Source organism: Astatotilapia calliptera, unplaced genomic scaffold (assembly GCF_900246225.1).
Source record: "Astatotilapia calliptera unplaced genomic scaffold, fAstCal1.2 U_scaffold_111, whole genome shotgun sequence".
In the NCBI taxonomy this organism is placed as follows: Eukaryota; Metazoa; Chordata; class Actinopteri; order Cichliformes; family Cichlidae; genus Astatotilapia; species Astatotilapia calliptera.
The window spans coordinates 18,241-38,695 of record NW_020535632.1 but is presented as its reverse complement, the minus strand read 5'-3'; the positions used below and the strand labels follow the sequence as shown (position 1 = coordinate 38,695).

Sequence of the window (20,455 nt, the reverse complement as noted above, 5' to 3'; positions counted from 1 at the left end):
TACATATTCCACTCTCCGTGTTCCACATGTTGCATTCGCAGATTCTCATTTTCACCGAACGATCGTCTCTTTCCGCCTGGTCCTGTGTCTCTGTGCTTCTGTAACATAAAGAACGAGCTGACATTTTCTCACGAAGCAGCGATCAGCTCAACAGACCCTCAGTTTACCTGCATGCATCCTCCTCCTCATCAGTCAGCTGTTTAACACCTGCTGCTAATTCAAGAAACACGCCTACATTACCTGGTGATAGTCACAGTTTAATTGGGCAGCCGGTGCTCGATATAAAGCAATGTCAGCGCATTTTTCTGCACAAGATAAGTAAATATAGTGTTTTCCCAGAGCGCAGAGCTGCTGGAGCTTGTTTCCTTACAGAGCACTTTATAGGCGAACCAGCTTCATCAGCGGCTGATGTCCAATCACCGGCACACAGCTTTGAAACCTCAGCTGAGTTTTAGCTCTCAGTGGTTAAACGCTGGACTTCATTCACTCAGGTTCTGTCTGTCGGGTCACGTTTACTTCGCTGTTTTATTTACAACTGAGCAAATCGGTTTGGCTGAGGTTAAAGTTACGTTTCATAACTGCATAGTTTCACAGACGTTTAATGGTTCACTGGCACATGTGTTAGACTGAACTATCATCTAAATATCATCTGTTTTTTAATAGTTATTCAACTGTATTCTAAGCACCAGCTGTCTGTTAGAATGTGATTTTTTTCTCTCTCTCTGTTGGCAGAGGTATAAAAATGCGCAGGAAAATCTGACGTGCATGGCAAACTTCACCGACGATATTTAGGGAGGAATAATCACATCAGACATAAATGAACCATTTGCCTGTCTCCATAATTGAGAGCATTTTCTCTTCTTATGTCAACACTCTCTCCCTCTTTTTTTTTTTCTTTTTTTTCTTTTTTTTTTTTGCTTTTTCGGTCATGTTATGTTTACCTGTCAAAGGCTTGTTACAAACTATGAAACACATCGTGCAGACTTCTGGATGTTAGAAAAAAACTAATACTGCTCATGAATGAGTCTAAAGGCAGGAAGGTGTCCTTTAAAACTAAACATGTTAATAGGACCTCCCTATTTATATCATAGTTTATGATATAGCACGTGTATTTCAGTAATAGCCTGCTGATTTCAGTGTAGTGGTGAACAGTCACACAGCTCACGTAGGTGTTATCTGTGATACTCCTTAACTATAATTTATCCAAGTTAACGTCAGTTAACCATTCAGACAGTTCTTTTGCAATGAAAACATAAACACCCATGCTGCCGGGAGGTTTCCTCAGTGCCAGCTGTTAACATTATAGCTGCTTATGCAGTAACCATGGTAACCATGGACTCTGAGCGGCTGGATCGACGGAGGTCAGACAACAATTTTACATGTATGATCTTAAAACAGGACACAGCCACTATACAGTGGGGCAAAAAAGTATTTAGTCAGCCACCGATTGTGCAAGTTCCCCCACTTAAAATGATGACAGAGGTCAGTAATTTGCACCAGAGGTACACTTCAACTGTGAGAGACAGAATGTGAAAAAAAAATAAATCCATGAATCCACATGGTAGGATTTGTAAAGAATTTATTCGTAAATCAGGGTGGAAAATAAGTATTTGGTCAATAACAAAAATACAACTCAATACTTTGTAACATAACCTTTGTTGGCAATAACAGAGGTCAAACGTTTACTATAGGTCTTTACCAGGTTTGCACACACAGTAGCTGGTATTTTGGCCCATTCCTCCATGCAGATCTTCTCGAGAGCAGTGATGTTTTGGGGCTGTCGCCGAGCAACACGGACTTTCATCTCCCACCTCAGATTTTCTATGGGGTTGAGGTCTGGAGACTGGCTAGGCCACTCCAGGACTTTCAAATGCTTCTTACGGAGCCACTCCTTTGTTGCCCGGGCGGTGTGTTTTGGATCATTGTCATGTTGGAAGACCCAGCCTCGTTTCATCTTCAAAGTTCTCACTGATGGAAGGAGGTTTTGGCTCAAAATCTCACGATACATGGCCCCATTCATTCTGTCCTTAACACGGATCAGTCGTCCTGTCCCCTTGGCAGAAAAACAGCCCCATAGCATGATGTTTCCACCCCCATGCTTCACAGTAGGTATGGTGTTCTTGGGATGCAACTCAGTATTCTTCTTCCTCCAAACACGACGAGTTGAGTTTATACCAAAAAGTTCTACTTTGGTTTCATCTGACCACATGACATTCTCCCAATCCTCTGCTGTATCATCCATGTGCTCTCTGGCAAACTTCAGACGGGCCTGGACATGCACTGGCTTCAGCAGCGGAACACGTCTGGCACTGCGGGATTTGATTCCCTGCCGTTGTAGTGTGTTACTGATGGTGACCTTTGTTACTTTGGTCCCAGCTCTCTGCAGGTCATTCACCAGGTCCCCCCGTGTGGTTCTGGGATCTTTGCTCACCGTTCTCATGATCATTTTGACCCCACGGGATGAGATCTTGCGTGGAGCCCCAGATCGAGGGAGATTATCAGTGGTCTTGTATGTCTTCCATTTTCTGATGATTGCTCCCACAGTTGATTTTTTCACACCAAGCTGCTTGCCTATTGCAGATTCACTCTTCCCAGTCTGGTGCAGGTCTACAATACTTTTCCTGGTGTCCTTTGAAAGCTCTTTGGTCTTGGCCATGGCGGAGTTTGGAGTCTGACTGTTTGAGGCTGTGGACAGGTGTCTTTTATACAGATGATGAGTTCAAACAGGTGCCATTCATACAGGTAACGAGTGGGGGACAGAAAAGCTTCTTACAGAAGACGTTACAGGTCTGTGAGAGCCAGAGATCTTCCATGTTTGAGGTGACCAAATACTTATTTTCCACCCTGATTTACGAATAAATTCTTTACAAATCCTACCATGTGAATTCATGGATTTTTTTTTCACATTCTGTCTCTCACAGTTGAAGTGTACCTCTGGTGCAAATTACTGACCTCTGTCATCATTTTAAGTGGGGGAACTTGCACAATCGGTGGCTGACTAAATACTTTTTTGCCCCACTATACGTGCAGGCCTCATATCAAATGTGAAGGCAGACTGAGTCTATGTTTGACGTTTGTTTATATCTAATCTTCCTTTTCAAACATTTAAACAGCAGCGAGTCTGCAGCTGAGGGAATACAAACTCAAATTGTCGGAACAGGTTTGCTCGTTTCTTGGATTCATTTGGTGATTTATTAAATGTATAACTGTTATTCTAATCTGCTGCTGAGTCTCTTACACTTTTCTTTATGCTGTATATTTTCATGTCTCTGGAATAGTTGGCAGTTAGATAGTCAGCTGGGAAACTTTGTGTTAACTCATGGAGCTGAGGATATCGTGGACATGCTGACCTCGCTGCGTGGTGTACAGGGCCGTTTACCCTCATGATTAATATTCACAATAAAAATATTAGCCGAACATCATGAAGTCTGTATGTGTTTCATAGTGTCGAACAACCTTCGTACAGTTAAAGCCAGCAGTTACTACATGACGGAAACACCAACGTTATCTCTTTTATGCGTTTATACACAGGTCACGCTGATTACTGAACAAAAACCCAAAGATCAGATGTTAAACAGATTTATTTGCTCTCTCTCCTCCTTAAACATGTTTTTAATGTTAGTTATAATTCAGAATTGGCGACTGAAACACGTAGGACACATAAGAACATCAGGAAATAAAACACCGATAAATATAACCTCAGTAAAAGAAGTCAGCGGGGGTTACTACAGCTGTGTACCGGGGCCTGCGCTTTGTCGGTGGGATTGCTTACGAGGCGAGCGGGTGTATCCCACGCTTTGCCGTGAGACTGGGCAGACATCTCCGAAATCATCGAAACACTTTTGCAAAGAGGCTGTATCTTGACAAACCGACCAGACACATGAAGATTAAACCACTGCATTCTCGGCTAAAAAAATATTAAAACGGTATTTGGTGACACACAAACAGGGTTTTTCAAAGTTCAGTTCTGTTAGCTTCCACATGCCGGTTGTTGTGTGCTAGAAACAATGGCCACCAGGCCAAAGCAATGGTTTTGACTCGATCAGCGTTAACCCCGCCCCCTGAGTTTGATGGGTGAGGCTGACAGATAAAATTATTTCAAGATGAGAGCCAGGCGCCAGGACTGCCAAAATGAAATAAATAAATATATCATTAAATAATTAATTAAATGTGTCAATAATTAATGAAATGTGTCAATAATTAATTAAAATGTGAAATACATAAATAATTAATTAAATGTGTCAATAATTAATTAACTATTTATTTAATTAATTAATTCCAATTTTAATTAATTATTGCCACATTTAATTAATTATTTAATGGTGTATTTAATTAATTCATTATGGCAGTCCTGGCGTTCCATACACACTAACGCAGGTGACGTTACAGACTAGACCAAACTCACCAGTCACACTGTGAGTTATTATCAATCCATAGATCGCAAGGAAATTAATGGCACTCTTATTTGGATAAGCAAATCTTCTACCCTGTTTAACACAGCATCTACAAATAAATAGCTGGTAGAAGAAAAACTGTTCTAAAAATAGAATGATTTGGGGGTTTTTAACCATTTATTAACAAAATTGCAAATAGAGAAGAGGAAAAACTTAAACTTTTTAAACCTGTTCAAAAGAAAGTATAGGGTACCAAACTGTAAGTTAAATAGGTGTAAATTTTCTCCAGCGGTATTATCAAGCAAATGTTTCAATGGCAATAGGTAAAGTGTGTGTGTGTGTGTGTGTGTGTGTGTGTGTGTGTGTGTGTGTGTGTGTGTGTGTGTGTGTGTGTGTGTGTGTGTGTACGTGTTCCTGTCTAGCTATCTTTGTGAGGACCGAAATCTGCATTCTACTATACTTGTGAGAACCAACAATCACTTGTGAGGACACACTCACCGGTCCTCACAAGTTTGAAGCCCTTTTTGTTTCTCAAAAAGGCTAGGGAAACTATTATGTAAATGAAGATCCTCACTAAGATAGCTGAACGAGCTTGCGTGTGTGTGTGTGTGTGTTATCTTATGTGATGTGTTTTCAACATTTGTCCAAGATAAATTCAGAGACAGTAAAGGGTAATCTAAAAAAAAAGAAGAAATGGAATGCACTTGTTTTGTCCGGATGTACTCATTTTAATGATTCATAGATTCAAAAGGGTGACAGGAAAGAAAACAACACAAAGAACACTCACAAGTGCTCTAATTGTATACCATGTCCCTTTTCAACATTAGAAATTTGATCTCTGCCTTTTCTTTATTTCAGCAGAGAATAAAAACTGGCTGGACTGAACGGTGTCGTGAGGAATTTTAATACCAGAAGTTTCACTTTATTTATTTATTTCAAGAGAATTCAACACCAACTCGACGTTTGTCTGGAATGATCTGCAAATGTAAAAGACGCATTTGTAAGTTTAGCCAAATCAATTTTTATCTTCATTTTGGCCTAATATCAGATATTTTATCTGATATTTTATACATTAAATTCTAGTTTGATGCCAAGAATTTGTAATTTTATTTTCCTGAAACATAGTTATTAATAGCCATTTACAAAATCATAATTCAAAAGTAGATTAAACACACTTTTTTCCATCTTTAATACTTTAATCATTTATGTGAATGTGTTTGGAATTTTTTCTTAACAATATTATTTTTAAACACAAAATACCCAAAGTGACGAAAATTAAAAGCCATTAGAAGAGTTACTTTGTCCAAATGTATTTACAGTATCCAATTAACACGATAGAGCTCTTTTTTATAAAGATTAAACCCAGAACAATATAAAATTATTCCATAACAGTCCATGGAAATAGAAAATATAGTACAACATGTATAGTACAACAACTCCAGGAACTCACTCTGCAGGTGGGGGAGATATAGGAGAGGTGGAGGACGAACTCAGCCTGGGTATCTATTGTTTTGTGTAGTCTGGAAGATGAGTGGATGACGGGGTGGGTGCAGTTTTCTCTGTGGTGGGGTTGGGTGGTGGGGCCGGGCGGCACTGCTGAACTGGGCCCCGGTCCGGATGGGCCTGGGCCCCCTTGCCCTGGTGGGTTGAAGAGTATGGGGGTGCCTACTGGTGTCAGCGAGGGAGCTGGCCCCTCCCTTCCTTCCCTCCCTATCTCCAGCTGCCTCCCTGAAGGAGGAGTTGGCCGTCTGATTGGGATCTGGAATGTGGGGCCTCCCTGCTGCTGCAGAGTCGGGGCGGTCTGCTTCTCTCCACCCCAGGGAGGAGGGTAACACTACTTGGGTTTGGGTGCAGTTTCCCCCTCCAGGGGCAAGGGTACCTAGACCTGGGGCTTAGAGTACGCTTGGGGAGTGTGATTGTGTGTACAGTGTCTCTCTATGTCTGTCTCCACGTTGGGTGAGTGCTGAGTAATTGCATATGAGAGCATGAGGGTGGGAATGGATGTTTGTATCTGTGTGTGCCTGTTTGTCTGTGTCTATATGTCAGGTTGGGTATCAGACGCCACCTCTCTAGGGACATCTCAGGCCCTCCAAGGTATGGAGGCCTATCTCCCCCCACCACTTCCCCTGCCAGTGGCAGGCGCCCTCAGACATCGGTGCGTTGGTGGGTTTTGTGTCTGGGGATGGGCGTCCAGGTACACACCGGCTCACTCCTGGTGGCTGCTTGTCGGGTCCTGGAGCCAAAGGTGAATCAAATAGACCAATACAGCAAGGCTGGGATGGTCCATTTGGTAAAGTAAATCTGTTGGGCATCTTTCTTTGCCTTTAGACAATAATTCTGATGGCAAAAGAACCAAACGGCACAGGCGGGGGGGGGGTTTATTGTCAAGTAGTGAAACTGCAGCAGTTAATCTGTTCAATAAAGTTTCCCTGGAAGCTCAAATCTTGGCTGGTTTAATAAGGAAAGAGAGCTAGCCAGCCACTGTGCTCATTACACACAGACAGAGGAAAGTTCAGTTTCTTCTTTTCCAAACCAAAATAATACATCAGTCTGAAAATTGTTGTTTACATGTGCAAAAGAATCAGCTAAATGGAGATGCCAGTCTATGTTAAACCAAATCTGATCAGGTTTAAATATTACAACTTTTGAATTCACAGTAAACAGAATTGAATTGATTTGAAATGTTCTCATATTATGAGATGCTTTGTCTTTCTGTAACATGGTGTGGCATTTTATATATTTTTGGTATTTCTTAAGGAACAGTTTCTTTCTGATTTAATAGATATTAATAGAAAATAGAAAAACAGCAAATTCATGCAAAAAATGAGACCAGTTTTCCCATCTCTAAAGATCACCACTCATTCCTGTTAATACAGTTTTATTAGCCTTCATGTGAAGGACTGAAATACATTCATATCCTTTTATCTCACAACATCTGCTTTTGCTCAACAATCCAGGCGTTAAGGATCATGACATCTGCTAGTGGTGGCTGAAAAATGATCCTTCTGCTTGCCGCAGGCATCCACTTTAACCTCCTAGGACCTGGCGTCCACATATGTGGACATCACATTTTGGGTTATTTAGACCAAAATTGAGTATTTTGGTCTACAAGCGCCTGATATCCACTTACGAGGACATTATACTGCTACTGTTCTATCGAAATTTTAAATGAATATCCTCATATGTGGCTCTCATTTTTCTTAGAAACAAAAATTAGGTAAAAAAAATATATATATATGTGGTAATTCTTTGTTTTTACATTCATCGGGTTCCAATATGAGCAAATATCAAAGAGAAATTAAAAATGCATGCGATGGAAGAGTTTGGGTCTTAGGAGAAGCCCTGCTTAAGCCCTCTCTCACTGGCGACTGACAGCACACAGCTTATGGGATGAAGGAGGGGTGGTGAATCCCACAGCTGGTGTGAGATCCAGTTCATCCTCTGTAATTCCAGGTGTAGGAGTGAAGCAAAAGCGCTGAACAAGGGAGGTGAAGAAGAGGAAGAGCTCCATCTTAGCCAGACCTTCTCCAAGACACATCCTGTAACCTGCAAATGCAAAGAGTTTACGCTTATTTAAACAAGTCATGTCTGTGCAAATGCAAATTTTCTTAACAAAAGCCTGATAAAGTTGTCATACCTGCAGAAAAGGGCATGAAGGCATCTCTCCTGACAAATTTACCTTCCTTATCCAGGAAATGAGAAGGGTTAAAAGTGTGTGGGCTCTCCCATTCACTCTCATCATACAGGACAGAAGGGGAAATACAATAGTTCCCTGTAGGCAAAAGAGCACATTTATCATAGATGTGCGATTCAAGTTATCAGAGGTGAATCAAAATGTCAAATAAAGGGTATTTTTTGTGGATGAGCAGTTGACCTTTTTGATAAAGTATCCCTGGAAGGTGACATCTTGGCTAGTTTGGTGAGGAAGACATACAGGTAGAATATTAGCCAGTCTCTGGATCTCGTGAATGACTGCATCAGTGTACGGCAGGTTTTTCCTATCATCAGCACTGACTTTTCGGCTTCCCACTACATGTCTCAGCTCCTCATGGACCTGCTCTGTAGACACAAAATAAATAGAAAGGTTTTGTCTGCATTCATTTTACCACATATTACCAATGATCACTTTATATTATAAACACAAAACCCTTACAATATTGCAGAGCAAAACCCAAAGATCAGACCATCCACTATGAACAAGTTATTGGTGGTAGTGGGGAGAAAGAACTCCCTTTTAACAGGAAGAGGTCTCTAGGAGACACAAGCTCAGAGTGGGACAGTCAAATTCTCCATCATGAGTACAAACAGAGTTCAGGAGCAGACTGCCCTATTACAGTGGCTTGCAAAAGTATTTGGCCCCCTTGAACTTTTCCACATTTTGTCACATTACAGCCACAAACATGAATCAATTTTATTGGAATTCCACGTGAAAGACCAATACAAAGTGGTGTACACGTGAGACGTAGAACAAAAATCATACATGATTCCAAACATTTTTTACAAATAAATAACTGAAAAGTGGGGTGTGCGTAATTATTCAGCTCCCTGAATCAATACTTTGTAGAACCACCTTTTGCTGCAATTACAGCTGCCAGTCTTTTAGGATATGTCTCTACCAGCTTTGCACATCTAGAGACTGAAATTCTTGCCCATTCTTCTTTGCAAAACAGCTCCAGCTCAGTCAGATTAGATGGACAGCGTTTGTGAACAGCAGTTTTCAGATCTTGCCACAGATTCTCGATTGGATTTAGATCTGGACTTTGACTGGGCCATTCTAACACATGGATATGTTTTGTTTTAAACCATTCCATTGTTGCCCTGGCTTTATGTTTAGGGTCGTTGTCCTGCTGGACGGTGAACCTTCGCCCCAGTCTCAAGTCTTTTGCAGACTCCAAGAGGTTTTCTTCCAAGATTGCCCTGTATTTGGCTACATCCATCTTCCCATCAACTCTGACCAGCTTCCCTGTCCCTGCTGAAGAGAAGCACCCCCAGAGCATGATGCTGCCACCACCATATTTGACAGTGGGGATGGTGTGTTCAGAGAGATGTGCAGTGTTAGTTTTCCGGCACACATAGCGTTTTGCATTTTGGCCAAAAAGTTCCATTTTGGTCTCATCTGACCAGAGCACCTTCTTCCACATGTTTGCTGTGTCCCCCACATGAGATCTGAGCTGTAGATCTCTGCAGCTCGTCCAGAGTCACCATGTGCCTCTTGGCTGCATGTCTGATCAGCGCTCTCCTTGTTCGGCTTGTGAGTTTAGGTGGACATCCTTGTCTTGGTAGGTTTGCAGTTGTGCCATACTCCTTCCATTTCTGAATGATCACTTGAACAGTGCTCCATGGGATGTTCAAGGCTTGGGAAATCTTTTTGTAGCCTAAGCCTGCTTTAAATTTCTCAGTAACTTTATCCCTTCATGGTGTTGTTGCTCCCAATATTCTCTTAGACAACCTCTGAGGCCGTCACAGAGCAGCTGTATTTGTACTGACATTAGATTACATGTGTGATTTTCGTTCCACTTCTCACGTGTACACCACTTTGTGTTGGTCTTTCATGTGGAATTCCACTAAAATTGATTCATGTTTGTGGCTGTAATGTGACAAAATGTGGGAAAGTTCAAGGGGTCCGAAAACTTTTGCAAGCCACTGTATGTGCTTTACCTGTTTCTTTACCTCCACCCACTCCTGAACACGCCTGAAGAAATCAAGCATCTGTGAGGCACTTTGCAATCTGCTGACAACTATCCAAGCTGGGACCTGACTTTCAATTTTCACCTGAGTGCGGTCTAACCGCAGTAGCAATCTCCTCATCGTCTCTGTAAAAAACTCTCATTTTCTCTTCACAAAGATTTCTAACTCATATTTCCTCTGTTAAGGACGTCCCAGTGGAGTGTACGGGAGAGAGTTTTGTGTGGCTGAAGAGGAGGAATTTGTTTCAGCGCTGGAAGTTTGGAATCACCTCCCTTGTTGGACTTTGTAAATAAGAGACTCTTGAACTGTGAATGGCTAAAACACTTTGTAAATACCACAATTCACCGTCACTGTAAATGAAATCACTTAACTTGCACAAGTTCTGCGTTTGAGTGCGGCCCAACACATTATGATAGTCCCAATATAGAAAAACCGGGTGGTTTTTTTCCCCCCACTAAGAAGAATTTAAATTTGAAATCAGGATCTGTAAAGGCTGAAAAAGACTCAAGAGCTGTATGTTTGTCAAAGCAGGCTCCAATAAACATTTACTGAAAGTTTAACAAAAGATTTCATATCAGAAATGTATTATCTTTTTACAACCTCTTAACTGAAGAGTTTATACTATAAGGTAAATGCATAGAACAAAGACTGAAGAAACTGAAATACTGCCAGAGGAACGGAAATCAGTGGATACTTACTGCTAACCCCAGCTCCTTTTTCTCTCATTGCCAGATTGTTGACTTCTCAGTGCTCAGGCCACTTAGGTTTTCCAGGTAAGTAAGCTAAAAGGCTAGCAACCAACCTCATTCTTAAGGACACCTGCCTGTTCCACTCTCACACTGTTGGAAGCTTAAGTTTTAGCTCTAGGAAACCCTAACCCTCCACCTACTGGAAAGGAAATGAAGTTCTAGAAAATTATCCATAGTTTTTGAGTGGTGTGTTTGGTCCTGTTGTTGAGTTCCTTGTTGTACTTACCTGAGCTGAACATTAAACTTTAACCAACACTATCCTGCCATTAAGTCTGTGTAGTATGGAAACCATAAGACAAAGAGCTGTGGCTAAACCAAAACTCCTGCATGCATGAAATACCTTGATGAAATGTATTTTTTTGCCTTTGTCGATATCTATTTAGAAAATATTCAGTTTTCTAATGGCTGAGGGGCTTTATGAAAACAGAAATAAAATTTCTGGAGGAGAGTTCTGCCTCCTTACCCTGTATGTGTGGATATTTAGCCATTAACAGCAAACCCCATCTCAGTGTGGCTGCTGTGGTGTCAGTACCAGCAACAAACAGGTCAATCACTGTGAATATCAAGTTCTCCTCACTGTAGTGAGAGTCGTCAATTCCAAATTCCTAAAAAAAGAAAAAGAAAAGGTATAATAACAAAACTAAAACACTGTTTTGAACACTGAGCCACTTTTTAAAATGTTAGAAAAGACAAAACAAGGGGGCGCTAGCGAGCCAGCAATGGAGTAGGACGTGTTTCTGAAGGCTCCCGCTAACAGAGTTTCAGAAATAGTTTTTTTTCAACCTACAAAGTCTCATTTTATGTCACAGGGGAAGCTAACAGTTTTATATACTATATTAAAGCTTCACTCGAGACAAAATGGCATCGAACCTAAGGAAATACAAGTACACCGGAGGAACTGCGGCTAGGCCCGGCGCATCCTCGGGCGAGAATACCAATGGTGGCCCAAGGGCGGCGCCCGGCTCAGCGACCACTGAGGAACGGGCTCAGCAGAGCGATGGGCGCTTTGTGGACACTGATGCCCTGAAATTAGAGCTTCTTCAATCCATTAAAGATGATATCAGCGTGGTGTTAAAAGAAGAACTCAGGAATGCACTGAAAGAAGATTTTGATAACATTAGGGCTGACGTGCAAGAAGTGAGAAATGAGATTGCTAACAATACGGCGGCAGCGCGCGCTGAAATGGATGGAGTTAAGGCCACGGTGAAAGAAGTAGAGGACGGGCTGTCAATGTGGAGCGATGAGGTGGTCACCTTGCAATCTACGGTGAAGACTTTGAGGAAGGAGCTATCTGACCTGAAAGATAAATGTGATGACATGGAAGGCAGGATGCGGAGATCCAATATCCGTATCATGGGGGTCCCGGAGGGCCCGGATTCGAGCTCCACCACGGCCGTATCCGCGCTACTACGTGAAGCGCTGGGTATGGATAAAGATGTTATTGTCGACCGCTCACACAGGAGTCTGGCCCCGAGAAGGCCGGGTGGTAACCCGCGGGCCATCATAGCCAAGCTTCATTACTACCAGGACTGTGTGGAAATTCTACGCCGTGCCAGGACCCAAGCTCCGCTGAGGTTCAATGGACAACCGATTGCAATATTCCCGGATTTTACGACCTCGGTGGCCCGAGCTCGGGCTGCTTTTACAGAAGTCCGGAAACTTCTCCGCGAGCAGGAAGGTATCCGTTTTGGGATCAGGTTCCCAGCGCGACTTTGTATCACGCACAACGGGGAGGAGAAAGAATTTCTGGATGCGGCGAAGGCAATGGAATATGTTAACGAACATATTATCAACGTTTGAGGAGGCTGCGCCTGTCGCTCTATGTGGGAGCGCCAGTGCTACGGTTGGTTGTCTCAGTTACGGCTGAGTGTACATGACTGTTTGTTGTAGCGTTCGCACGGTGATGAAAAGCTTGAAGAGACACTTCTTGTTCAGACATTTAAACTTATTTCATAAACACATTTTGGTTCATTTTATTTCATGGCAATACCATTGGGTTTAGAAAAGTTCTATACTTTGTTTGGATGTCGATATATGTATGTGTATATATATATATATATTTTCTTTTTCTTTTTCTATTTTATTGACTATTTTTCTTTGTAGGATATGTTATGTCAAGCGGCCAGCGGGAGCCTAAGAGTCTGGCTTATAGTAACCCAAACAAGCACTAGGCTATATGTGTGGATCTGTTTGCAGGGGGTTTGGCAGTCACCATGTTCGATCTGGTGTAATTGCTCATTGTGTTCTTGGTTTGGGCTTCAGCCAGATATGTTTATTTTACTTATCAATGTGTTTTTTGTTTTTCCCTTCTTTTTTTTTTTTTCTTTCTTTTTTTTTCCTTCTTCTTCCTCCCCTCTCTTTCCTCTTCTCCTATGCCTGTTGTGCATCTGGAGCTTTCATATTTTACTATTTGAGCAGGGATGAGCACAGCGCGATCATTTAGTGATCGGGTGGTAAATTTTGTAAGCTGGAATGTAAAATCACTCAACCATCCAGTCAAGCGGAAAAAGGTTATTACTCATTTACAACGACTTAGAACGGATATAGCATTTCTCCAGGAAACGCATCTGCGTACCTCTGATCATCTTCGAATCAAGTCTGGATGGGTAGGCCAGATATATCACTCTAAATTTAATTCTAAAGCTCGGGGGACAGCAATATTGATAAGCAAAACTTTACCATTTATAGCCACAACTGTAGATGAAGACCCTGCAGGCCGTTTTGTTGTAGTTGTAGGACATTTATATGGTTTCCCCTTGATCTTAGCGAATGTCTATGCCCCTAACTGGGACGATCATAGTTTTTTCACTAATGTCTTTGCACGGCTTCCCAACATGGCAACGCATAATATTATTCTTGGTGGGGACCTAAATTGCTCATTATCTGCTATGGACCGCAGCTCGCACAAATGCACGCCTATTTCAAAATCAGCACGTGTTATACAGCGTTTTCTTCATAACTACGGGTTAGCTGATGTATGGAGATTTCGTAACCCAACTTCAAGTCAATATTCTTTTTTTTCTAATGTCCATAAAACATATACTCGTATAGATTATTTCTTTCTGGACAAAAAACTCCTCCCTTTGGTGACAGACTGTGATTACAAGGCCATGGTGATTTCAGATCATTCACCTGTTGTTCTTTCACTGCGTATTCCCAATGCCTACTCCAATTATCGGCCATGGAGGTTCAACCCCGTATTGTTAGCAGACGAAGAGTTTGTTAATTATATTAGGTCTCAAATAGATTTCTTTCTTGCCATCAATCAAACTCCAGAGATGTCACCATCAACTGTTTGGGAATCTCTAAAAGCATATCTGAGAGGCCAGATAATCTCATTCTGTGCGAACAAAAGGAAGAGGGATACTGAGCAACTCTCTCTATTGGCTGACGAAATTACTAAACTAGACGCTGTATATAGCCATTCCCCTGACCCGGTATTATATAAACGTAGGCTGAAATTACAAACTGAATATAATCTTCTATCTACAAAACAGGCTGAGTATCTAATTTCGAAGTTGCGTAGCTACTCGTATGAGCATGGAGAAAAAACAGGCAAGCTGCTAGCTCATCAGCTACGACAAAGAACAGCTAATCAAGCTATCCCTGAGATCCGGAATGACCAGGGAATAAGATGCACGGATAACCAAGGTATAAATAATAGTTTTTTTAGATACTATCAGACTTTATACAGCTCCCCCCCGGCTAAGGATGACTTGGCTCTAGAAAATTTCTTTGAGAAACTTGATATCCCTTCCTTAGGAGAAGATGCGGCCACCAGTTTGGAGGAGCCCATTTCTGATGCTGAAATTGAAATGGCCATACGGAGTATGCAGTCTGGAAAATCACCTGGCCCCGACGGGTATCCTTCCGATTTTTTTAAGAAGTTTTCTAACCAATTGAATCCATTGTTAAAATCGACTTTTGAAGAATCTTTCCTCTCACAATCCTTGCCTCCAACAATGCGTCAGGCAGTGATCTCCCTAATTCTAAAAAAGGATAAGGATCATTTAGATTGTGGCTCATACCGTCCAATATCTCTGCTGAACACCGACACCAAAATCCTTGCTAAAGTGTTGGCCCGCCGTTTAGAGAAACATCTGCCCTCCATTATCTCACCTGATCAGACAGGCTTTATCAAAAACAGGTACTCGTTTTTTAATATTAGACGTTTATTAAATATAATCTATAGCCACGTCAAAGGTACTGTATTGGAAACTGTTATTTCACTTGATGCTGAGAAAGCGTTTGATCGGGTGAGATGGGACTTTCTTTTCCATACGCTTGAAAAATTTGGCCTCGGGAGTAATTTTGTATCCTGGATAAAAGTATTGTACTGTGACCCTGTAGCGGCCATTCGGACCAACAATAGTCTGTCCCCCTTTTTTCAGCTTCAGCGTGGCACACGACAGGGGTGCCCTTTGTCACCTCTCCTTTTTGCCATCGCAATTGAACCGCTAGCTATTGCTCTAAGACACTGTGTTGAGGTTGAGGGAATACGTCGTGGGGATATCGAGCATAAAGTCTCTCTTTATGCCGACGACATGCTCTTGTTTATTTCCAACCCTTCAAATAGCCTCCCTAAACTTTTAGATGTACTTAAGGAATTCGGGACAATTTCCGGATATAAGGTGAATTTCGGGAAAAGTGAGGCAATGCCTTTAGGTACAATAACCGGGGAACTTTCGTCTATTTTCGCACCTTTCAAGCTCAGCTATAACAAGTTCAAATACTTGGGCATTTGGATTACGCAGAATCATAGAGACTTGTATAAAACTAATTATCTTCCTTTATTGTCTAAACTAAAGGAGGATTTTGGAAAGTGGGAGTCCTTGCCTCTTTCGCTGGGTGGTAGATTAAATATCATTAAGATGACTATATTCCCTAAATTTCTATATCTTTTTCAGTGTCTTCCAATTTTTTTAACCAAGTCTTTTTTTAATAATCTAAATAGTCAAATCTCCTCCTTCATTTGGAACAAAAAACCACCTAGGCTGAAACAGAGTGTATTACAAAGACCGCGGAGCGCAGGAGGCTTGGCACTCCCAAATTTTCTGTTTTATTACTGGGCAGCTAATATAAGAGCATTATTGTACTGGATGAAAGACCATGATAATTTATCATCATCATGGGTAACACTGGAGCGGCTATCGGTGAGTCAATCCTCCCTGGTGTCTTTGCTGTGTGCCAGATTACCTCTGGCGAGACCGATCTCCAGCTTCACCACGAATCCTCTTGTTGTCCACTCACTGAAGTTATGGTATCAGCTCAGACGGCACTTTGAACAGACTGAACTCTCTCTTAATGCACCACCGCATAGACACTGCATGTTCTCCCCATCCTTGACGGACGAGGCATTTAACATATGGACAAAGCTGGGAATAACGTCAATGGCTGCTCTTTTCACGGACAATATCTTTTCCTCATTTGAACAGCTGGTGAACAAGTTCAAGATCCCTCAGTCACACTTTTTCAGGTATCTACAACTCAGGAATTTTGTTGCTTCTAATACTGACTGCTTTCCGTCCTGTCCACCACCATCCCTTTTGGATGATATTTTTGATTTTAAGCCAAATGCTAAGCGGGTTATAAGTGATGTTTATGTGCTGTTGAGTAATTTTAGGCTGTCCACATTGCAATCACTTAGGGAACGATGGGGAAGTGATCTTGGCCAACGGATTACAGATGAGACTTGGCACAAGATAATCAATAGCATTTCTTCATCATCTATTTGCCTTAAACATGTGGTGATTCAGTTCAAAGTGGTTCACCGTCTCCATTGGTCTAAAACTAGACTGAGCAAAATCAAGGATGGGTTTGACCCCACATGTGACCGGTGCAGACGAGAGCCTGCTTCCCTATTTCACATGTTCTGGGCGTGTCCAAAACTGGGTAGCTTTTGGAAAAGCATATTTGAAACCATATCCAACATATTTGGTGTTCCAATTGCACCCTGCCCGTTTATAGCTATTTTTGGAGTGACGCCTTGTGATGCCAGTCTTTCCAAATCACACTCTGATCTTCTGGCCTTCTGCACTCTTTTGGCCCGTAGAATGATATTATTGAAATGGAAAGAGCCACTTCCACCTGTATATGGGCAATGGGTTAAGGATGTCATGTACTATACTCAGCTGGAAAAGATCCGCTACACTGTAAAAGGTTCGGTTCGGCGGTTCTATGACACATGGCAACCTTTTCTTACTTACTTTGAAAGATTAAGTCCGGATACTATTGCTTAATGTGCGTGTGAGTGGGTTTTTTTTTTTTTTTTTTTTTTTTTTTTTTTTTTTTTTTTTTCTCTTGCTGTTGTTCATTTATTTTATTATTTACTTTGTCTCTGTAACTTTATTTTATTTTATGTTATTTTGTCTCTCCTTTCCTCTCTGGCTGGGTTTTAGTTACACTGTTCTGGGGGGGTGGGGGCACAACTGTCTGTTAATTTTGCCATAATTGTTGTTGGAAGCAATTCTTTGTTCAATAAAAAGACCTTGATCAAAAAAAAAGAAAAGACAAAACATGCCGTCTTACTTCCTCTTTATGCTTCCAAATCAAAAAACAGTCCACAAACCCTTGGCACATGTCAGGGTCCAGTGTCTCTTTCAGGTACGTAATTAAATACTTTACATCTCTGATGGTCGTCTCAACATTTTTTAACACCACCTGATGGTTTTTAATCCATCTGAACAGCCGGGGAAACATGTTATGAAGCTGTAAAATTAAACAGTAACAAAGTAAAGATTCAAGTAATACTTTCATTTTTACAGAAGCACCATCGTCATGCATTGTTTTACGTATACATTTGGTATTTTCCATATCTTTGTGACCACTTTATGCTTTCAATCACTATTTTAGATTTTGCCTTCCCCTCATGAAATGTGAATATTTTTTGTTTGGCTCAATGGACAACAGTAAAACAGTAAAAAACTGATATACAGACAGAGTCTGCTTCAACATAAAATCAGATGTTTACCATTCAGTTTATGCCACACAGGTAACAATAGTCACTGTTAACATTTTATGTCATTCTTTTTTTTTTTAAAGAGAGTAAAAAAAAGGGGGGGTATGAAAAAGCAAACCTGGACTGATGCAGAACCTGTGACACATGTGGCATGATTGGCTCGCTTCACCATTTTTGTGAATATCGGTTCATTGTAATCAAATCTACATCCGTACACAACGGAAAAGATAATATTGGCTGTTGCATAATTTATTGGAAGTGCTGTATCAAATGGTTCTCCTGTAACCCAACATGTGGACAAGATTGAGACATTAATAATTAATTCTAATAGCATTAAAACAAACCTCAGCAAAATTAAATTGGTCTTTGTTTTAACACTGCGTATACATGCTATCTCCATACCTTTATGCTCTTCGATCACTTGAATGAGATAGCTACACTCTGCCAAGATTTTATGAGAAAGTCTTTTGCCGAAGTCTTTGAGGGTGGTGAGGGCAAAATATCTCAGCTCTTTCCATGATTCTCCATTTGCAAACAAAATCCCTACAAGACATAAAATTTTACAACAGGAGGTTGTGCCACATTGAGTCGTCAATGTAAAATATACATAAAAGATAATTACAAAATAAATATATAACGCTTCAAACCACCTCAACCAACCACTGATTCTGAGTTGGATAAGCAAGGGAAAGTGACTTTAGCTGGTAATATAACATGCTAATGTGTGTTAAATGTAAAATCCACAAAGTAAAACATTGATAAAGGGATTTGCTGTTGAGCGATCTGTCAGGTCAGTGAGAGTGAAGGGGGCTGTTGCTCAATCTGATCTTAACCAAGCAAAACAGCAAAGATCAGAGCAAAAAAATAAAATAAAATCAGCATTTCTTCAAAAAGAAAATCATCTGTTTTTAAGGTTTTCAACCGTAATTCTACGGGTCTTTAATTTTTTATTTCAGAGTCATTTTATCACTTTTGATCTGACGTTTCCATCTGTGTCATTGGTGAAATGTTATTATAAAGCCAACTATCAACTGAACTCAAAGTACAACACAATGTTGTCACAAACAGCAGAACTTACTCTCATGGCAGACATCGAGAACAAAGGAATATGCACCACTAAACCTTTAAAATATTATTTTGAAATATTATTTTTCTGATTGAAAAGAAACCTGGACTTCAAGATATTGGTCAGCTGTTGCAAAACATGAGGAAACATGCTGTTAATTGTGTAGCCTGTTTCGATCATGTTTTCTTATATCTCTAGTGATCACAAATAACAAAACCTGCAATTTCCCTGGGCTAACACAGATTTATGAACATGAAATTAAACTTAATAAACCACAATATAAAAGAATCATACCATGACCTCGGTTTATATCATTAAGTATCGGGGAGATGTTGCGCTCTCCAAACTCCTCTGCATAGTTGACCAGTGCCTCTCTGACTGTCTCATATCCAGCCAGGACCACGACTTTGTTGGTTCCAAAGTAAAGAGTAAATACAGAGCCATATTCCTTTGAAAGCTGGAAGAATCATTCAAAATAATAATAATTAAATAGCATGTTACGTTCCCCTAACATTTCACAGGAGACCCTGCTAGGGCCATAACATAGCATTAGGTATTGTAATATGTTTAAACTGGCTTCTTTTGATTCAGATCTTGAGAAGAGTTATTTTACCTCACACAGAGTTTTGTGGGGTCTCTTGGGATCTAATTGCAACAGGTTACCAAGCAGGGGCAGAGGTCTCGGTCCTGGGGCTTCATACATACAAAGTTAATTTAAAGACAAGGACTTTAATGAGCCAAGGCTGACATAAATGTGTTTTATCTACTTTCTAATCCATTTATCATAAATGTAACAAAGTGTTTAGAAAGTTAGCACATACATGTAACTTTTCTTCTTTTTTATGCATCCATCTATAGAACGCTGCATGTTATATTCTAAATCTGCCTGTTCTCTTTCAGAAACCTGCCTGCAGAAAATGAACCTAAAGTATGTAATGCAAGGATGTAATCACTTTCAAGATGGAGAAAGCATAAAGTTTGACTTTAAGTGACAGTTATGGACACTTAATATGATAAGGAGATTTTGCAGGTCATTAATCAATGTATAAAACTACAATAAAATGTACTTTTAGTGACACAGGACACAAACATGGAAGCAAGATCTATAATTATGATTATTTATAATAATCATTGCACTAATAAATCATTGCAATTTCTTTAACCATAAAGAATAACTAAATCCATCAGGACAATATCACATCAATGCACTGAACTCACTATGTTATCCCTCTAACAGCCTCCACATGTTCTCACTGTAATTTCCCCCTCATGAATGAATTTATGCTGCACTAATTTGAATGTGTCCCTCCAGAGATTTATAATTGCGAAACCGGTTCACCTTGTACACGCTGACTCCACAGACAAGGTACGAAAATATATCAGGCTACGTCAATAGCGGTAGGTCGTCAGGGTTTCTACTCCACGGCCGTATTTCATACGGTTCCACATTTCCAATGTACGCTATTTTCTGCAAGTACCGTCTCTTTGCATCCGGACGCAACCTGTCTCTGTACCGTCCCTTTTCTTTTAAACTGCTTTTAAGCATGTTTCTAGCAACCGTCCTTCCAGCACAGTGTGTTTGCTTTGATTCGTGACCCAG

At 40.8% G+C, this 20,455-nt stretch overlaps 1 pseudogene; it reads right to left on the bottom strand.

Annotated features, from left to right (window-relative positions):
• Positions 1-7,688: 7,688 nt before the first annotated feature.
• On the bottom strand, positions 7,689-19,596 carry LOC113017372 (cytochrome P450 2K1-like; annotated as a pseudogene).
• Between the last annotated feature and the right edge of the window lie 859 nt (positions 19,597-20,455).